Source organism: Macrobrachium nipponense, chromosome 32 (genome assembly GCF_015104395.2).
Source record: "Macrobrachium nipponense isolate FS-2020 chromosome 32, ASM1510439v2, whole genome shotgun sequence".
NCBI classification, from domain to species: Eukaryota; Metazoa; Arthropoda; class Malacostraca; order Decapoda; family Palaemonidae; genus Macrobrachium; species Macrobrachium nipponense.
The window spans coordinates 12,101,672-12,123,784 of NC_061094.1; the positions used below are offsets into that span (position 1 = coordinate 12,101,672).

At 37.2% G+C, this 22,113-nt stretch overlaps 1 protein-coding gene and 1 long non-coding RNA gene across 5 annotated transcripts in view; one reads left to right on the top strand and one right to left on the bottom strand.

The window, feature by feature from the left end:
• LOC135207218 (uncharacterized) overlaps positions 1–22,113 on the top strand; it is a 68,796-nt gene that overhangs the window by 2,473 nt on the left and 44,210 nt on the right. The window lies entirely within an intron of this gene.
• On the bottom strand, positions 1,250–20,402 carry LOC135207221 (uncharacterized). 4 transcript variants are annotated; one of them, XR_010312933.1, is made up of 4 exons: positions 20,256–20,402; positions 13,215–13,398; positions 12,881–12,948; positions 1,250–1,574 (listed from the first exon to the last, which is right to left on the bottom strand). It is a non-coding gene; the product is annotated as an uncharacterized LOC135207221 (long non-coding RNA). The 4 variants fall into 4 exon arrangements; XR_010312931.1 differs by having other exon boundaries at positions 1,255–1,574; positions 12,881–12,945; XR_010312932.1 differs by lacking the exon at positions 1,250–1,574 and adding an exon at positions 7,991–12,333 and having other exon boundaries at positions 12,881–12,945.

Genomic DNA, 22,113 nt, shown 5'->3' on the forward strand with positions numbered 1-22,113 from the left:
GAATATTAGGCTAAGTGTCACTAAACGTCTTTTTGATTCTGCAGTTTAGAAGAAGTGAAGGTAGAGAAGTGGTATTTGGGATATAGCTAAGTGGCTCTAAACGTCTTTGATTCTGCAGTTTAGAAGTGAGAAGTATTGATATAGCTAAGGCTAATGACCCTAAACGTCTTTGATTCTACAGTTTAGAAGTGAGAAGTCTTGATATAGCTTAGGCTAATGATGCTAAACGTCTTTGATTCTGCAGTTTAGATGTAAGAAGTACTGATATAGGTAAGGCTAATGGTGCGAAATGTCTTTGATTCTGCAGTTTAAAAGTGAGAAGTATTGATATAGCCAAGGCTACTGACGCGAAATGTGTTTGATTTTGCAATTTAGAAGTGAGAAGCATTGATATACCCTAGACTAATGGCACGAAACGTCTTTGATTCTGCAAGTTTAGAAGTGAGAAGTCTTTATATAGCTAAGACTAATGGCTCTAAACGTCTTTGATTCTGCAGTTTAGAAGTGAGCAGATGAATGTAACACAACAGCGCCACCTCCTAAGAAGTGGAGAGGAAAATCTGATACAGTTGCTGCAAAGGAGGTTTGCGATGTGATTTTCTGGTTGTGCAAAGAGAGGCTCAGTTACTCGAATCATTGTGAAGGTGGCAAGTTACTTTTTGTGAATTATATTCCTGTGTTTACTAAAATATCCCTCCCTAGTAATGCTTGCAAAGCAATTGCAACCCGTTTCATGGCTAAAAAAAAAAAAGACGAACTTTCTTCACATTACCACATCAAAGGAGGGACTGCCTGCTTTATCAGTAATATCATCTGAAAATATGATGTTAGCTGAGATGAATGATTCTGATGAACAAGTGATGAATAATTCCACAGCATCAAAGAGACGACACGCTGCGTTATGTCATTCAAAAGTATCCCTCAGGAGAGGTGGAACAAACATCCCAAGATGGAATAAGAGACATCCTACCTATGTGAAATCTCGAGAGACTGAGAGTTTCCAGCCCTGTGATGGGCTCATCAGCAGCCAATCAGGAGCGTCATAAGGGACGGGCCTTGACATCAAATGCACGGTTGATGTGAATCTACCATAGGACAATACTGCAAAGATTTGCGAGAGCGATAAGAAGAATATTCGCACCATGCATTCGACCAAAGACCCTTCATATTGACTCTGAGACAATCCAGAGTGGAAGCGTGTGTGTGTGTGTGTGTGTGTGTGTGTGTAGTGCAAGGTGACCAGATTTCTGAGACAAAATCCGTGGACATTTTAGGTTCAGAGGCGTAAAAAAACCTCCTACACATGACGTGTTGTTGTCATTGAAAGACTACAGTGGGGATACTGCAGCCCTTACCATTCGTAAAGAAGCATTCAAAAGTTTCTCTCGTCTTTTTTATCCTAAATTGCTAAGGAATCGAATAAATATTCAATTGATTAACAGTGGGTTTTATTTTTTCTCTCTCTCTGATCAAAGTAGGTGAGATCAATAGCACCCATAAAATCAGCTGCAAAAAATATGTATCAGCCAGACACTTTTCACCCAAACTAAGGCCTTCTTAGTTTCCAACTAACCCTGAAAAAAAAAACAGATTTGTTTTTAGTGTCATCACAGGAATCACATTGTAATTATATATATATATATATATATATATATATATATATATATATATATATATATATATAATATCACTATATATATTTTCATATATGTATAATGTAATATGATACACGATCATTTATCAATATAGACTAGACAAACGCATATAATACACATGTTTATCATAATTTATGTTTGTTTGAATATTTTTGAATGCATATGGTCAGGTATACATTTTAATACACACTTATCAGCACATAATAATAGTAATAACATACATATTTTAATAATGATCGTAATATACTTCATACACACGCATATCTTTTAACATACCTATACAAACACGCATTCATTTCTCATTGTGGATTAAATATCTAAGAATGACTGAATATATTACGTAACGTGTGAGATTTTTTCATTCTTCGATGCGTTTGTTGCAATAAAAACGAATGTACAAATTTCGCGATATTAATAATTTTTTAAAAAATCACATACACGTATCTCATTTAATTAGGAGCAAAATCTCCTGCACCTCAGTTGCCTTCCAAAGTATAAATTCTTTTAAATTAATCTCGTCTCCCAGCAACCAAAGTTCAGATACAGGCATTATGGCACCCTGGCCTAGGCTGTCTGTCAATACTGGTACTACAGTATTTCTGTTACCACAAATTTCCAACAGCCTAGAAGAAAAATTTCCAAGAATATCTAGCCTGATAAAAATAAACACTAGGCTGATTACTTTTCCAAGACGGGTAGGCCGATGTTAGGTTAGTGTTTTGTTAGTTCCTTAATTGAATAGAGCTCAAGACACTGATATGCTACTTGGTGCTATAAAACTGGCATGAAATGTGATGAAAACTGTAGTCGCTCTGCGCAAACTCTATGACAAATTTAGCAAAAAGGAAATTTATTAAGAGGACGATTAACCAACTTTCCTGCCTATCAATGCCCTTCCAATCAACCGTCAATTTGTGCTGATCTGAATGGGTCTAGTATACGGCTGCCGTCACTAAGTGTTATGTCATTAATGACTGTTATTTACGCATTTTCAGAGCCCTACAAACCTTGAATTTCTTATATTGAATCTAACTTATCAATGATTGAACAGTATTAGAATTATTTACGGGCGATCCTCTGGATGGTAGAGAGAGAATTAACTACGGGCGTAACACCGCTGGATGCCAGAGAGAGAGAGAGTGTGTGCTGCTGGCGGGAATGGAGGCAAGAGGGAGTCAGTCAGGGACGTGCATGACGATGCTGACGTTGGTTAGGGGAAATTTGGTTTCATTGATGTTCATGGAAGGTAATTTCGCAAATTATGCAGTAAAAAGCTGTTTATAATTTCCTTAGTTATAAACAATGCATACACCAAAGGTGGCCAAACAGCAGATTTTGATCTACCAGTCGATCGCCGTTCTCCAACAATAATATATATACAACCAAAAACACAAGCATATAGTATATATATATATAATATATATATATATATATATATATATATATATATATATATATATATATAAAAGTGAGGCAATTGTACTCATGTTTGATCGTACTCTGGCGCTATTTGACAATGTTTCCCCGATGTAACAATATGTAATTATCTAGTACAGTAGATCATAAAAGAGTTTCAGTCTAAGAGTAGATCTCTCTCTCTCTCTCTCTCTGTATTCCAATTTCCGATCTTTCAGTCACAGTGAAAACCGGGTTACATTCAGTCACTAATATGAGCATGAGATACCGGGCCTATGGATGACATCACATCTCGCAGTCAAATGCCGTTGCTCTTTCCAGAATCAAAAAGCCCATCAGATAGTTTTGCTCATAGGTGTAATTAGTACAATGAATAATGTTAGTTTCTCAATCCAAACAGATTCAGGTTCACGCATTTGTACTTGGGTGATCCGTAAAATAAGGTTCCCAAGGGTCTGCAGTTGGAAGCAACGCTGTTACGCGGGATCCGGTGACACTGGCGTGTAGCTTGCTTGGTTCCCCTTTCACAGACCCCCCACTGGCGAGCTGTCTGCGACGTTCAGTCTTGGCTTGCCAGACTTTAGAGATGGAGCTCCCACTCGCTTCTCCCGCCAAGTGCGAATTACGCTCTTTGATTCGTTTTTTGTGTGCAAAAAAACACTGCGCTGGAGGACATTCATTCCCAACTGTGTGAAGTCTACGGAGAAAAGTGTAAGAGTGTACAACACATGCACAAATGGTGCAGAGAATTCAAATTCACGTACAGACGTCAATGATGAACAGCGTTCTGGACAGCCATCGGTTCGGACGAAACGATTGTGAAAGTGGAAGAAACAATGCTGAAAGATCGAAGGGTGATGGTTCGGGAGCTCTGCGAGATGATCCCTGATGACAGCAAGACCTGCATTTTGACAGACCATTTAAGGTAGGCCATCTCTTCCCTGAATTGAAGAAACACCTGGGTGGGATGCATTTCAGAACCGGAGAGGAGCTGAAAGAAGAGATTTTAAGCTACCTTCGCGGCATGGCGGGAGAGTTCTACGATTCAGGCATAAAGAAGACGGTACACCGCATGCAAAAATGCATTGATCTCAATGGCGATTATGTCAAAAAATAGGAAGAAGTCTAAGTTTCCAAAAATGTATTATTTAATGCCAATAAACATGGTTTTCAGCGAAAAATCTTTGGGAATCTTATTTTATGGACAACCCTCATATATTGAGTACAATGATTTCAGATTAACGAAAAACACCAAACCAATATCTACCAAAATATAAACCGATGAGATGAGATGATATTAAATTTTTAGGTAAAATTTTCATTTTTCATTGAGAAATCTCTAAGCTTTTCTCTTTTGGCCACAATCTTCTTAGTAAAATGAATAACTAACAGTACTGGGCCAGAATAATAATGCCTTTGAATACTGGCTTCCAATATGACCCCTAATGGTACTCAAGACTGTTTATTACACTAGAAGTTGAAGATTATCCTTGGGTTGTACAGGGTGTCTATAAAGTCCCAGTACCATTACAAGTACTTGTTGCTCATAATGGTACTGGGACTTTATGGACACCCTGTATTTTATCAACCACATTAAATTGGTTCTCTGCATTTGGTACCTGCATTTCAGAGGCTCGGTTAACACCGAACAGAAACAATTAGAGGATAATATTAGTACTAAGGTGTTACAAAGAAAATGGGCTTCATCCACCGTTCATGTATTTGAAGGTGATAGTGCTGTTCACTCCGAGGGCCTATCGAATGACCCACCAAAATATTCTGTGACTATCCTCTTCATTGAACTGTACATACAAAGTAATAAATAACAATCATTTGTCTTTTTGACAAGTCTCTTTTTTTTATACAAATTTTGTCATTAAACATTAAATCATTCTTTAGTGGTATGAAATACAAGAGTGATAATAGGAATATGATATAGGCCATCATATTTGTAGATGATTTTAAGTCAGTACTTTGAATAACATCTAATCAGGTAGAAGGGCATAGACCGGATACCAAATATTTTTCTTCTTAATACAACTAAATTAACATTTTCAAGTATTTCATCTTCTATGTACCTAATATATGCCATGTCATTTATAGAAGAAAACGTCCAGTTTTAGGAAAAACGAACCGGCAACCCCCCCCCCCACCCCCCAATAAAAAACCTCTGTCACTTCTGTGAAGATTATTCTTGTACAGTTTATAAGTATCACAAATGACGCACTTTCCTCTGCCCTCCATTAACGATATTTGGAAATTCCAAATAATATTCTAAGATAGACTTAGCTATAGAGGATGATGCTTTCAATAGAAGGCAGTGGAGGAGAAGGCGCATATCAGGCAACCGACCCCTTAATGTAGGGGTAACGGTGGGAAAGAAAAAGATAGACTTTACATATAGAAATTTTGGAGTAGTCTCTAAACCACAGGTCTAAGGAATTCACCACTATAGATACCTCTGAGGGGATGTACGTACAAGTGTCTTGTTCATCACTTGGCATTTTCTAGGCGTTCATGTGTAACATGGATTGACATTGACAATGCTGTAATTCGCCAAGAAATTCTCCTTGCTGGCTAAAAAAAAATAAGTTTTGTTCTACCGAAGGTTTGATCTACTTCGCAGCAATCTGTTATTGAATAGAAGACACTTAAATGTTCATTCTTCACTGACAGTGTCACTTGTTTGGGTCACATTTTTTATAGGCAAGGCGTTTGATCCGATCCTGTGAATGTACGAACTATTCTCTTGCGTAAGGCCAAAGATGTGTAGATCTTTGCGATTTCTATAGTAGATTCATTCCAAATTTTGCCAGTGCACTTGCACCTTTGTACAAACTGCTTCAATAGACTGTTGAGTTTTCGTAGAGCCAAAAACAGAGGAAATGTTTTTAAGCTGTTAGAAATCTCTTTTGCTCTGAAAGAGGGTTATGCTCGTGCAGTTCATCATTCAAGACACTCTGTAATGATGCATACTCATACAGAACTGCAGCTCTTTTCACGCAAAGAACAACCAGTTTGCTTGCCGTGCTCTTCACCAGAGCGAGAGAAATGACTCAAATATCAACTGTGAAGTGTCTAGTGTCATTTTTGGTTCTGAAAATCCAACAACACATCGTGCAGGCGTGCAACCACTTCATCTGAATTGTGCATTGAGTCTTTCACAATCATTATAATTTTGAATGAAGTAAAAGTGCAAAAAATTAGCTGGGTGATTTTCTAAGATTCGCCTGACAGTGTTCTGGAGTCCAAACTTATTTCCACTGATTCACTCGTTGGAGATGTCATGCTTGTTACTGGCCCTGATACTCAACAGTACGCCAGTGGTGATGACGAATTGGCATTGAACTATTACATTAAAATCGATTTCCTAACATGTCACCATTCGAAGGTCTTGCAGGAGAGATTTCCATACTTATGGAGTAATACAATGTTTATTACGAATCTTTGGAGACTTCAGATGAGTGAAAGAACTGAAATCTGGTAGCAGATAAAGGATGATGTCTAAAAAAAAGTACAGTAACTGAGAAGAATTTAAATCACACATTATACTGTTTTGATCTCATGGTACGATGATGATTTAGTTTGTAATCTAAGTGACATATGCCAATGCCCAAAATGTAGCCAAGACTAATAAAAATATACATATGATACGAGATAAAAAAAAAATAGCATAGTCGACTCCTCAAGTGATGGTGCATTGTAAATTAAGTCGGTTTTGTCCTGGAACGATCTCTTTCTTCTGGGAATCCTGTGGAATGAAAGATAAGCAGGATTTTATGACCGGATTAAAGAACCCCTAATTGAGAGAGACAGATTAACTGTAGTCTGAAGACAAGTGAGGAGGTAATTTTGGTTTGACTGCTGGATTTGGGCTTCTAATCATTGTCTACTAGTTGCTGATGTTTCAAGTAAATATATTGAGTGTGACGCAGTATTAGACACAACTGTAAGTGAGACTATCAATGTTCTATGCATAATTTTTAGTAGACACAGGTTGTGTGGTGCCCTTGTGAGTGATAATATTAGCAGCTTCACTACTACTCAGTTTAATGGATTTTTGCAAGCTCATGCTATACAGCAAATTATACTGCCACTATTCTCTCCTTCCAGCAATGGCCAAGCAGAGAGGGGTGTGAATGCTCAAAGATTTCCTACAAAGAAATGTATCAGGTTCCTTCAAAAGTCCCTTGGCCAAATCCTTCATGTGTTGTAGAACAGTGGCCCACTTAATTTCTCAAATTGTTCCCTTATCTCCAAATATGTACCAATAAATATACATTGGAATCTCGGTTTTCGTACGCCTCCCATTTTGTAGGTTTCGGTTTTCGTAGACTTTTTTGTCCGAAATCTTGTCTCGGTTACCGTACTCTTCCTCGGTTTTCGTACACTCGGTAACACTCCATCCAGGGCCCAGTGTGTGACTGGTCCCCATATGAAGCACCCAAACAAAGCATCCTGTTTTCTCTCGTGACCCATTCTGGCTTTGTTTCTCACCTAACAAGCGTCTCCGCGGTCGTAGTCTGCATCACCACGTGTTTCGTGTGTTTTGTGCAATATTTCGCCATAAAACTCATTGCAAAGTAGGCATCATCGGGCCCAAGAAAGGTGCAAGTGCCACCCCTTAAGTGATAAAGACCAGAAATACGATGGAATTCAAAAAAGAACTTGTAGCAAAGTATGAAAGTGGGACACATGTAGCTGATCTCGCTAGGATGTACGGTAAGTCGGTGTCGAAGATCAGCTCTATCCTAGCAAAGAAAGAGGAAAACAAGGAAAAAATGCCGATGGACATATATCGACAGACATAATATCGACTGATATAATGTTGATGGACAAAATGTCGACGCGACATCTGTTCAAGTAGGACAAAATGTCGACGATGACTTTTATGATAGTTCCGAAATAAACAAACTTGATAGTCAATTGCATTTTAATGAATCACAAGATGGTTCAATTGTAGAGCTACAAATTTATTAAAAGCAATATAATCAATTAAAAAGTGTTACAAAAGATATGAATACAAAATTTATCTATTAAGAACAACATAATTCTAAAAAGTGTTACAAATTATGAGCTATTGCTCTTAAAAACTGGATCCCTTGATCTGGATTAAAGTTTGTGACCAGGATCTTCAATCGTTCGTGGATTCTAACATATTTCAGATTCTGCCTTCCAATTCCTCTCCCGTTGCTTAGTTGTGCTAACAACATTTTTGTATTTGCTTGTTCTTGTTTCAGTTTGCCAACCAGTTTTTTTAAAGATACCTGCTTAATCACCATTCTTCAGTTGAAAGCATAATGCTACCCTTCAAGTACATTATTCGTGCGTGGCAAGTCATCTGCGACACGACTGTGAACTGACCAGAGCCGGATATCATTGCAGGGTTTACGTCGTCATCTACGTTGAACTACACCTAGCCAGGTCACTTCAAAATATACCAGAAATTCGTCGAGAGCACATTCTATGTCTTCAGTTAGGGAACCAAGAAGTTCTTCAAAAAGAGCATATATGAGCGCCTCAGTGTGGTGTTGGCGTACCACCTCGGCTGCCACAAGTTCGATTCCCGGGCATTCCATTGAGGAGTGAGAGATGTGTATCTCTGGTGAAAGAATTTCACACTCGACGTGGTTCGGAAGTCACGTAAAGCCGTTGGTCCCGTTGCTGAATAACCACTGGTTCCATGCAACGTAAAAACACCATAGAAACAAAAAAAGAGCATATACGTATTCAGAAGGAACAAATGTCAATACTTGAAACTGCTTTATGACGAATGCATTACTGGTTTCAGTATACCAGGATTGTAAACCCAATGACTGGATTTTGCGCCACAGACATTGACCGAAATGGAAAAAAAAACATCCATAAACGATAGTATCTGGAAATATCTTCCTTACACTGTTAATGCCCGATCGCAAAGCCACGTTGAATAGGTTTCTAACACTCTTAGATTGTTAGACGTTGTGTAAATGCTTATGTCCTCACTATTGTGCAACAAAAAAGCTTCTCCACTTGTAGTTGTCGTCAAATTTTCATCTTCATTTACACTGCGCTGTCGCCTAATTGTGTGCGCAATTGACTCCTTCTTTGGCAAAGCCCCACACACATCTAGTGATATGTTTGCTGTAGCCTTGTGAAATATATTTGAGGGAATATCTTCTGTACCGCTGGCCATGTCTTTTATTTTGTTCTGGATTTTTAGAGCATCAAATCTGATACTATCTGGCTAGTGAGAATGACTTGCAAAAGAAAGTACAGTATCGTTAGTAGTTGTTATTCGTCCACCACAATATCCACGTTTTTCACATCGCCATAAGATCCTATCTTCCTTTCGCTTATCGACAACGTAAGCATAGCCTTCCTAAAGAAGTTTCTTGCCGCCTTTGTTCGTTTTTGTTATCTCCATTGTAGTGATGGACAGACCGAAAAAACAATTTCACTATATCGCAGATCTTGGAGAACTAATGGAATTTGAAAAATCATTTTTCGTTGAAAATACATTTGTTAGGCATTAAATGGCTTGTAAAACGGAACAAGACAACTGCCGGTGCTGGAATGTGTAAACAAAATATGTGAACAAAAACTGAATTATTATTTTTATTATTTTTGTTGACATTTTGTCCTACCTGAACAAAGGTTGACATTTTGTCTGTCGACATTTTGTCCATTGACATTATCTCCGTCGACATTATGTCCATCGGCATTTTGTCTGGGCACCCTCAAAACTATACCAGGAAAACTAAGGAAAGCACACAGGACATTATTGCACTACGCACCAGCATAGATAATGCAGCATCTATTCAATGCATTGCCAGCTCATCTGAGAGGAACATTTCAGGAGTGAGCGTAGATGTGTTTAAGAATAAGCTCGACAAATATCTGAGCTGCATCCCAGACCATCCAAGATTGGAAGATGCAAAATATACCGGAAGATGCATTAGCAATTCTCTGGTAGACATTAGAGGTGCCTCACACTGAGGGACCTGGGGCAACCCGAACAAGCTGCAAGGTGTGTAAGGTAAAGTAAGGTCCTCCTTCTCCCCTTGTCTCCATCTTCCCTACGCTAACAAGAGTTTTCCATAAAGGTAAGAGTGATGTTAAATGTTGATTATTCATTTCATTATTCATTTATATTTATTTCTCACTCTTTTCTGTAAGTAAAACTGTGTTTATTCCCTCTAAAATGTATTTTAAAAAAATATTTGGGAGGGGTCTGGAACACATTAATACTATTTACATTATTCCTTATGGGAATTATTGTTTCGGTTTTCGTACATTTCGGATATCGTAGGAGGTTCTTGAATGGATTATGTACGAAAACCGAAGTACCACTGTTCTTTGAAAGATAGAAGTAAGGAAGTAGCCCTAGACAAATTATTAAGAGCAAAGAGACTCCCCAATTTCAGATTAGAAATAAGGCTCTACTTCTGAATCTTCAAATGGACCCAAATGGCATCATACCAAACTTGTGCAGAAGTTAGCTATTAGTGGGTAAAATGTTTATATACAGAAATGAGGTGTTATTTGGAAACTTCATCTTCAAACATGACTAAGAATCACGAACATATTCCTTCTCTAATACATGTCAAAACCAGTCAGTATGGCTTGATTTCTCCAAATTCGTCTGCAGCCTGTTGCATTTTATATCCCAAACAGAAGTGAGTGTGACTAAGATGTCAGTCATCATTATTTAAATGCCTCATCGCCATAATACCGTACCACTGACTGTAGTGGGTGGAGGTGGATGCCATACCTTTCCACCCATAAAATTAGAGTACATAATCGAGTGAAATATCCTGCCGAATGGGGGACTAGCTTCACCACAAAACACACACAGCAGCCGCTGCCTCAGTGTGTGGATTGTATCAAGGGACTTCGGACTGTAGCAAGGAACTTCAAACATCATCATAATCCATACCTGTATTTAAGAGGAGATATGCGTCATTACTGAAACAGAGACAAAACTGTCATTAGACTATGAATTACTTTAAGCAACACGGCTGTAGCACTGATGTTATTGTTAGAGCAAGAGGCACACTGTCGTAGAAGAGACAACAAACATGAAACCATCGATGCTGATATTCTCATTCAGGTCGCTACACGACATAACTCCTTAGTCCCAAAGAATAGCAGATCTGTCAATGCTCTACAAAGTAAACCAGGAAAACAATTTATAAATTCCAAACTAAGCTGCTGTTGCTGAATAAAAGGAAGTATTTTTGAAACTTGATTCATCCGTTTTCTTGTAGGCGGATGGTTTATCACGTTTGGCCAACATAAGGCAATAATGTCACTTTAAAATCAAAGAGAATGATATATGGGTGCGCCTACCTACACTAACATTGGAGGTAAATCTTAGCAAGTGTAGGCGCATTTACAATATAAATACCTCCATTTGTGTGCTCCCCTCTGAAGGTTGTGGTGGGGATTACAGGCATGTGCTCGCCGTAATTCTTAGACCCTACTCTTAAGGGGGAGAGTCAAGGTTTGTTTTCTTCTGGGGAAGAGAGAGCAGGCGACCATTAACGACCAGAATCACGCATAGGAGAGAACACGTCATGTTCTCAGGCTCAAATTTTGGTGAGCCTTCACAAGAAGACTATTTGCATCATGCCTTCTTCTTATTACTACCAGCCCCCAGTATGAATGGTTACTAGTATAGCCATCTTACCATATAAGAGGAAATGTGACAACAGAATGCTTCTTAGCCTTGTCATGCTTTCTTTGCGTTGTTTCTCCACCCCACACCCCATAGGTCCAGGGAAGAGATGTTGGAAAAGAGTAGGAGGGTGAGGAATACAAAAAGGAAGAAGACTGGTGAAGAACTTGTGCACTTCTTGTGAGTAACCAATATCTCATCTTCTAAGAGCAGACACCAGGACAGGAACTGAAAAAGCCATGAACGACGGAATGTTATCGTCAGCAACTGCCTGCTAATGCAAAGGAAATGTTGCAGAAATTAGGTCTTGATATGTGGATACTAGTTTAAGAGCTTGCCATTTGCTACATGGTCTATAAAAGCGAACAACGAAGGCCAAGAACTCCTTTATTCCTTGCGCCTGTGTCAGGGCCATGGACAAGGGTTAGAGAAGTGGGAACTGAGATAGAGATGGGGGATTTTCCTACCCCCAAATACTTCATTCAAACAGCTTGGTCATTCCAAATGCCACTATTCAGCAATTGCTACTTGAGGTAAAGCAAACTGCAGCATTCAGGTCTTGATATGCAGTTGCTGGGTTCAAGGGCTTGGCCTTCATCAGATCTGTAAACGTGAATGATGTTAATGTGGTATTGTAACCTGGTGTAAAATACCTCGTTGATACCAGTATTGTAAAATCATATTATTTGAGTAATGACATTTTGTACAATTCCGTTAACCTCTGAGCTTTCTTGCATCAGAGTCTGGTTGTTCAGTATTGTCATTATGTTAAAATCTAGGGTCCCTCGCATCATCCTGGACCATTACTCATGCATATTTTGAGAACATAATGCTGACCTTCTTTGTATCATTATTGAAACACTTCAGCTAATATAAAACATCCCTGTAAATTCTCTGCACAGTTAATCCCATTTCATATGGTTGATTCTACAAAGAGGCAGGACATGAAGTCAAGTTAAATATGACACGTCCTTACCATGCTTGACACCATAATCAATTCAAATGATTTTTTTAAAGTATGCCAAACGTTCATCAGTATGTTGGTTATAGAAATCTATATAATCAACAGGTATGAAGTCATGGTGGAAGCCTTGCGGACATTCACCGTGGTATTTCCAAAAGAAATATGGAATTTAACCCCTTCACGTACCTGATGGCACGATCTCCTATGATGGTGCAGCTGAGGTGTTCCAAGAGCTCTCTCAAGCAATTTTCCTGCTGGGATATAAAGACATTAGATATCCAATATACGGGAATGTTTTAGTAACTGCAAAGGACACTATCATAACATCACCAATTCATAAATGAAGATGTTGGTTAAGCCCAAGTACATCCTATCTCACACAAGTATTTGCCATGCATTGACCTTTTTGTAACAAGTTCTGTCTTCAAGACTTTCCACTTGAGGATGTGGGATGGCTGGTAAGTAAATTGATCATGCAGCAAAAGTTACTGTAACTAAAAAAAGCTCAAAAGTAGCCTACTTGAACACAGATCACTGCATTGCTTGGAGTCAGCTAATTGGCATCTAAGGTACTGAGTGAAACTGAAGAAGATGTGGTTGAGTTCCAAGAGTTGATGCCATTGCCTTGCTGAGTGGTGCTGTTCCCAGGGCTGGAATGCATGCATAGCCAAAAACTACAGGTTTGTCCACGCTTGTCCCAGTACCTAGGTGATCAACATAAATTTAGGCTTTATATCAGGCTACAAGGGCTGCGTTGACAGCGTGCTGAAGAAATCATATCAAATCAAATATCATTATCTACAAGAATTGCAAAGTTCAGTTCAGATGAGCACTACATTCAAAAGTTCAGTGGCAGTTTTTGTTATCCCCAACTGCAATTTTGAGAAAAGTTAATCAAATTATATACAAAACCTAGTCCAATGCTCTGCCAATTTCAACACAGAGTGATGTTTTAATTACATATGCTTTGGAAGAGAATAACACACTGGCTGATTTTTACATATTTTTAAGCAATTCCCTGCAATCAGAATATTCTTCAGCATTACTAATATTGATACAGGAAAAACCAAAGCCATTCTACAGTCAGGTATAACTAACAGGTTACCAAACAGTTTGGGAACCTGTTACAAATTTTGAAATCATTGGAAAGGTGTTCTGCGCAAGGCCATTGTGTGGACTTTTGAAATGTGGCAAGCTAATCCATCTCGAGTCATCCATTTGTGAACTGTTTGGGCCCAAGCAGCATCATTTAAAAACATCCCATGAAAAAAAAAATTAAATAAAACACTCTCCATGGAGGTATGAAATTCTTGAAAATGTTCATGAATCAAGTGTAGGAGGAATGCTATCATTCAGGCTGGAGTAAGCGATACTCTGTCTGAAAGGAAATGCTAACAATGAAGAACTCCCCTAGTACTATGCTCGGTGCTAGCCTACTTGTTAGCAATGACTGTGAGATCTTTTGAAATCATCAGATGGGTAGATTTAAATGACTTCAGATTTTAAAAAATACTCATTATTCACCAGAACAAGAGATATATGCAAAAGGTCAGGATATTACAGTCAACCTGGGTCTCGCATTCCAATGAGACAAAGGAAAAATTAAATAACATTGTACTAAACCCTAGCGATATTTTTGTCAGTTTTGAATTATGTTCTTTGTTTACAAAAGTCCCTATTGACTCTGTGCTAGAATATTTAAGTAATGAACTTGTACGGCATGAATTGCCTATGTCCGTTAGTCACATAATTTCCTTAATTAAGTTATGTATTTGTGATTGCAGATTTATTTTTAATGGAGAATATTACCAACAAATATTTGGTATGGCCATGGGTAACCCTTTATCACCTCTCCTTTCAAACTTATATATGGAATTTTTTTGAGAGACAACATCTCCTGAATATCACACTTATCCCCCTTAAAATGGTACCGATATGTCGATGATATCTTAGTAGTCTTACCTGGTGGTATCGATGTAAATGATTTACTGTCTAAATTGAATAATTTAGTGCCATCCATAAAATTCACTGTTGAAATTGAAAATAACAATGTCATCCCTTTCCTAGATGTATTAATACATAGAGAATCTTTCCAATGCAAATTCAGTATTTATAGAAAAACCAAAAATAATTTAACATATGTACATTTTTATTCTGGCCACCATCTTAATATTAAAATTTCAATTTTTTCTTCTATGTTCCTACGCGCTTTGCGTATCACGAGTCCACAATATCTGGCCCAAGAAATAGAATACATAAAAAAGATAGGAAATGATCTCTGCTACCCACCTCACTTAATTGATTTATGTTATCAAAAAGCTCACAAAAAGTTTTAGTGTTGCTATTAATGAAAAAGAAATGCCTAAAAATGTACTTAGCTTACCTTATTTTCGTGGATTTGAAACCATAAAATCAATATTTAAATAGTTTAATGTTAATGTAGCGTTCTCTTATAACAATACCATTAAAGATATGCTAATTAAGAATAGTCCCGTAACAAATAACATAATATACAAAATTCCTTGTAAGGATTGCCCATCGTTTTACGTTGGTCAGTCAAGTAAAAATTTATGTCTACGTATTAAGCAACATATGTATTCAGTTAGAACAGCCCAGACTTCAAATGCACTGTTTATCCATCTGAGTGAAAAATCTCATTGTATTAATTGGGGTGATACCTCGGTAATTGCTAGATCTAATGATTATGTTTCAAGAAATTTACTGGAATCGGCAATTATACAAATCACTAATAAAAACAACCTAAATCTTAGTCTGGGAATGTACCATTTGGACCCATATATTTGTGAGATGTTTATGAAGGACCTTAAAATAAATGAACAACTAATAAATTAGTCCCACATGTATATAGTTATTATTTCTTTCTCTCTCTCTCTCTCTGGTTTGATATTCTCTCTCCCTCTTTCTCTTGCTTGATATATATATATATGTATATTTTCTTTCGTCTTTTCATTAATAATAATTTTTTTGGGAAAATTTGTGTAAAAATTCATGATATTAAATTGTATATGGTCCCGTGTTTTTTCAAAATGTACTGTTTTCTGGAAGAATCACTTGTTTAGTGCATGTATCCATTAAAGTGTGGCTACCCTCAGGCGGCTCCTCCTTTCTGTAGAGTGAAAATCGCTCCTTATTGCTAATCTTGTAGTGTCAGTTTGTATATTAAGCCTTCTTTTGACTATGTTGTTCTCTGTAAAATCAGTTTGCTCAGTAAAGGGTCCGAACAGGACCGAAAGTACTTGGGTATCTCGCTTTTTCATTTTTTCCTTTGTGGCAAAAAAACCTTTATTTATACATAGCTTCACGTTTTATATACTTCGTGATCAAGTTATATATCAATATATATATATATATATATATATATATATATATATATATATATATATATATATATATATACTTATATTACATATATATATATATATATATATATATATATATATATACACATATACAAAATTCAAAACATTTAGACAATAAGATATTAAACAATGTTTGTGACTAAATATTTGAGAACACACAAAAATCATGTGTGAAAATGAAAAAAAAATTCATTTATGGATACATACTTGCACTCTTCAAGATAAACTTTTTCAATTACCAAAAATATGTAGTTTTTAATTACCCATCCAATCAACCAATATTCCACATTAAAAATTAATAATACATAACACTGAGGGTAATAAAAGGCTTTTTTTAGATAATCTAACCATGGATTTCAAGAATAGCAGAAATACTTGACACTGGTTTCGTTCTTCAGTTTTCAAGGCATTTTTTAAAAAATAAATCTATTTCTCAGACATTATTGCAACGTTGTTGAGCAGTAACAATACAGTTATGAAACTAATTCATAGTTACAAAAATATGTTGGTTCTACTTTGGCTTGTCTACATGCACATCACCTCTGAACCGAGGCGCTAGTACTAAGCATGGCGGAAGCTCAATGGGATGCCGTGTTTAGTACTATGCTCTGGGGGATCAAAGTATCTTATAAAACCATTTCTATATTGTGTGGTCGAAAAATGATGTTAATTATCAATATCTTTTCTCACAGAGGCACTAGTAGTACTAAACAAGGTGTCCCACAAAGTTTCCGCCATAAGCAAGGTATGTAGAGAAAAAGGCAGTGTCATCCCCATTTGTAGCTATGGTAACACAAACCAAAATATGACTTTTACCTGTTTGTTTTTTTAAGTTTGGCAATAAAAAAAAAATAGCTTTGCAAGCTTAAAGGAAAGTTTAGATTTTTTGTTATATTCCTGATACTGATACTGACAACGATTAAAAAATAAAAATAAAAAACAATAAAAACCAAGCCGTACATGAAAACTACTTCCTTGTCCTGATTGGCTAGCTATCACTGACATCATTAAGCGCCTCCCCATTTATACCATGCTCGTCATCTTTCAGTAGTAAAAGCAGGAAGACGGTCTTTTTAACTATGTTGACATTTTAACAAGGCTAAACTATGGTGTCTTGTGCCATATAAATCAGAAAAAAATAAGGAAATATGTACATTTTATTCCTTTCCAAGAAATATTCCCACACGTGACGTCATATCTGTAATGACGTCTTCTTCCGTTTAGCAGACGAATTTCATTCAGTCAGTTTTGGAGTAATTACATTATGCTTTATGTCAATTACAGCTACAATTATCATTACTAGTCCTATTATCAAATTACAATTGCAACTAAAATTAATATTAAATAGAAATCAAGAAGTACAATTACAATTACCTTAAAAATACGTAAATAATTACATTTCAATTAAATTACAATCATAATTACAACAAGACTGCGGTCAATGCACAGCCCTGGTGTAAAGGGGGCGTGGCCTAAGCGGGCTAGAGATGCCGACGAGCCAATTTCCTTCAGTCCAGATGCAGCCACCTTGAGTACTAGCACCTCGGAGGCGACGCGTATAAAATAGCCAGCAAAAGTAGCACCAATATATCTTTTCCTAAAATACTTGTTATACAAAATACAATCTGAAAACACGTCGTAAGGCACGTATCTGTATCAGGCAAAAGGTTTGGAAGTTCTATTTCCGGCCCGTGATATTTGAAAACACGGAAACAAACGTCAACCGAAATAAGGTACTTTGTAAATTACATATTTGTGAAGGATAATTGGGCTGATTTTCAATATCTGCCACAGCATATGACAATTTTTAGTAGTTTACCAAAAAAAAAAAAAAATTTCATTGCATCTGATTAAAAGGCCATAGTAATCTCGTTTATAAAATACTCCTTATGATTAGTGTCTCTCTCTCTTCTCTCTCTCTCTAGCTCTCTCTCTCTCTCTATATATATTATATATAGCCACAATAACTAAACTATACATATCGTCACATTTTTTTCAATAAAGGAGACTTCCAAAGTATGAGTACTGATTTCTTTTCTATTGGTACAATGCACGCGAACATTTTTTCCTACTTGTCAAAATAACTTAGGAATTCTCTCCCTCAACAGAAGCTTTATATCAAAATTTTGTTTCACATTCATTTTTGCAATGAACAGGTATTATAAATACTCTTTGAGACCTCGCAGAAACACTTAACAAATATGTAACGAATTACAGTGATTACTTCTTCAGTTTTTAAAACTGTACAGAGCCAACAGTTTTCGTCTAGTTTAGTGTTCAAGTCGGTATATATTTTTACACATTCATTTCGTCTTTTTCTAATTAAGGTAATCAATGGTATTACTGCTTCTGTAGATAACTGATAAACCTTTAAATTATTATAATATATATACCATACATAAATTATATAGATATATATATATATATATAAAGGTATATTATAACAGAAGAGTTAATCCAGTTATCCAAGAAACAATATATATGATCCTTATATATATCATATATAATAATATATATATATATATAATATATATATATATATATATATGTGTGTGTGTGTGTGTGTGTGTGTGTGTGTGTGTGTGTGTGTAATGGGCCATGCCCAACATCCGGTCTCAGCGAATGATGTAAGCAGCAAAAGTTTGAGGGAATTTCATGAATCACAAAATAATAATAAAATAATATCCTTAGCTCACCCTGACGTATTATAACCCAAGAACTGAACTTTTTTCCTCTCTCTTTTCACACAGATCAAAGAAAGGTTAATGAACCTGACTTAAAATCGCCCATCTACGAGAGTTACAAACACATCAGCTTCACAGATATTTCCTCATCCATGAGTCGAAGCCAGATAAAAAGATATTACAAACAAAATACATACAATGTTTGACGTTAGCCTAGAGGTTCTTGGGACACATAACGGCTTATGGGCCCCATACACTGAACGATTGTCGCTATCGACCCACACACACACTATTCATACAGTTTGAACGATCTCCGCACCGATTTCAGTCTAAACAAAGATTTTGTCTCAAGATGACATGGCATCATCTGTAGAAGAAACGCGCGCGATAGCGTTATATCGGCAGACAAATCCATACATTGAACGATCTATGAGAATTCAGACAAGGCCATACGCATTGTTTTTGCGAATGATACAGACAGTCGTTCAGACAATCGTTCAGTGTATGGGGGCCTTTACTCAATTAAAAACACAATGTATTTTATCGAAGGCACTGAATTTCTTGAGCATCACGGGAATATAGGCTGGCGAGCAGTTGTTCCCCATAGTTCCCTCTCACGAACTTCTCCAGCACTGCACACTTCCGTCGACACTCTGCCAATTCTTCTTCGACCCGCAACCGAGCCTCCTTTTCCTCTTGCAAACGTGACGATCGTTCCTTGTTGAGATCTCTGTTCCGCTTCGCCCGCACGGCGTCCTTCCGCCTCTTCTCCTGGCTTTTGTCGGCGAAAGGTCCTTCCTGGTAGAGGGGCCTCTTTTTTGGTGCCTTGATCTGGTTTTCCAGACGGGTCACTTGGCGTTCCGCAGTGCTCGGAGGACCACTTGGGGTAACGGCTAACACTAAATTCAGATTGGTCTCTTTTTCAGGGATGAGGGCCTGGAGGGGTGTGCTTGAACATCCAAGAACGCCATCCAATTCAAGACTAAAACTTTCAATGTCTGGTAAATGAATGGGATGAGTTGAGTTGTCGCCAATGTCTGGGTCTAAGTTCCACTCTTCCGTTCCAGTGGGAAGATCAGCGAAGAATTGGTCAAGGTCCTTCAACGAATATGCTGAAGGAGTATCCTCATGAGGTTGAAGGGACGAAAATACGGGAGGTGAAGGAGAATCCTTAGGAGGCTGGTATTCGGTGAGCGCTTGTGTGTTTATTCCATCCACTTCCAACTGCACTGATTCAGAGACGTAGCTGAAATGAGGACGTCTCCCGATAACAGGTGAAACATTCACCACCTGTGCGGCTACCGATACGTCGAAAGTGCGATTTTCTTTGGCACTGTCGCACTGAATCAGCTGGCCACAAGTTTCGTGCGGACCGAGTGGTGTCCCACCCACGAAAGTAGCAAAGTTGAAAGAGCCAAAGGTCGGTTCTTGCATTACCAAATCTGCCATAACTTTGACCCGAGTGTTCACTCAGCCCTACAGATGATGTCCACGAACCTCAGTGTGTTCTAGTCAGATCACTTAATAAGCAGAAATGTCTCTATCGTCTGTAGTCGAACCGACGACGATGAATTGTAACTTTTTACTGCGTGTGTCGCGAGTTGCGACTGCTGCTGTCTTAAATGATTCACCCTGAGCCAGCTCAGCCAGGCTAAGACTGATCGTATGGAGGGTTGAAAATTATCGTATTTTCACTCAGTATATCTATATTATATTATTTGCTTTTACTACGTTACACACACACACATTATATATATATATATATATATCTATAATTAGATATATAATATATATAAGCATACATACATACCATACATCCATACATACATACAGACTACATACATACTAATAAATATATATATATATATATATATATTATATATATATATATATATATATATATATATTTATTGTACAGCTCTTTTTTAGCCAGATTCGTATGCCATTGTAATTAACTGCAATGCCCTCCCAACTTCTCAAAGTCTTCACATTATGGATACGCTTGTCATACACACAGAAATACACACTTAATAGGAAGACTGAAACGACGTTATATATCCAATATATATATTTCTAAATAAGCAACGAAGAGGAGCCCAAACACGTAAGGTAGTCGACCAATTTTGAGTTAATGGAAATCGGTCTTATTAAAAAAAAAAAGGGGGGGGGTTTCGGTTATCGTACATTTACAATACTTATCTTACATCTGGCAACACCGGATGACGCCCACATCACTCTCATGTTTGAGTAGGTTGAGATGCCATTTATTGGTTAAAGCTGACTGAAAAGGAAATCGACAGAATATCACAAACTCAAGGGAGAAAGCAAAACGAAAATCTGGATTGGTCAAGTGTGTCAGACACAGACTGTCAGTTTCAGTTATCAAAGAATCAGACAGAAAAGGGAATGTCTTAATTAAGGCCTCTCCACACTAGGAAACATTGTTTGGAAACAAAGTGTGCAAACACTTTTTACCGTATATATATGCATGTGTATATATATATACACATATGTATGTGTATGTTTATATATACCTAGGTATATGTATGTATGTGTACTACGTATATATGTGTATTTACACGGTGCAATACGAGTTTACGCAAATATCGTGGGAAATTAACTAAAAAGTCATTCTGAGCTAAAAATGTTTTGTAAACACCTCGTTTGTTGATGAGAGAATTTTTTAAAATAACCGTTATCTGTCGCTGCATTCATGAGATAGAGGGTGACGTGTTTGTAAAGTCGTGAATCCTGGGATGTTGATGTTGTTGTTGGGAAGACTGGTGTTGGGGGAACAGAGAAGGAAGATGGAGCCAATAGGCCGATGTGATTAAAGTACCTCCCAATCAAATGTATTATTTAGATTTTGAAGAAAAAGATGCATGCATCATTGAACCCTTATTCATCCCTATAAATGGTATTTATCGGACACCGATTAAAAAAAAAGGTGGGGGGGGGGGAAGAATAGTAAGCCTAACCTGAATCTCCCGGCCATCAAAGATATAGACGTATCAAAGATTTCAAATGTATTTTTAAAAACCGCTCCCTCTCCATGATCTTTCCCGTCAGATGGTATTATGAAGGATTCGAAATGCCTTCTTTTCACCTCGAGTCCTTCTAGTAAATTTTCATTTTCCATTAGTATCATACTGATGTTTTATCCAACTTATTTGGTTGAACCTTTCTTAGTTTCAACGGTGATGTTATCTATTCCAAGGTCTATATTGACCTTGATCTGCTCTTTCCATCACTTGCTTCTCTGTATAGGTACGATCTTACACAAACGTCTATAATATAATATATAATATATTATATATATATATATATATATATATATATATATATATATATATAT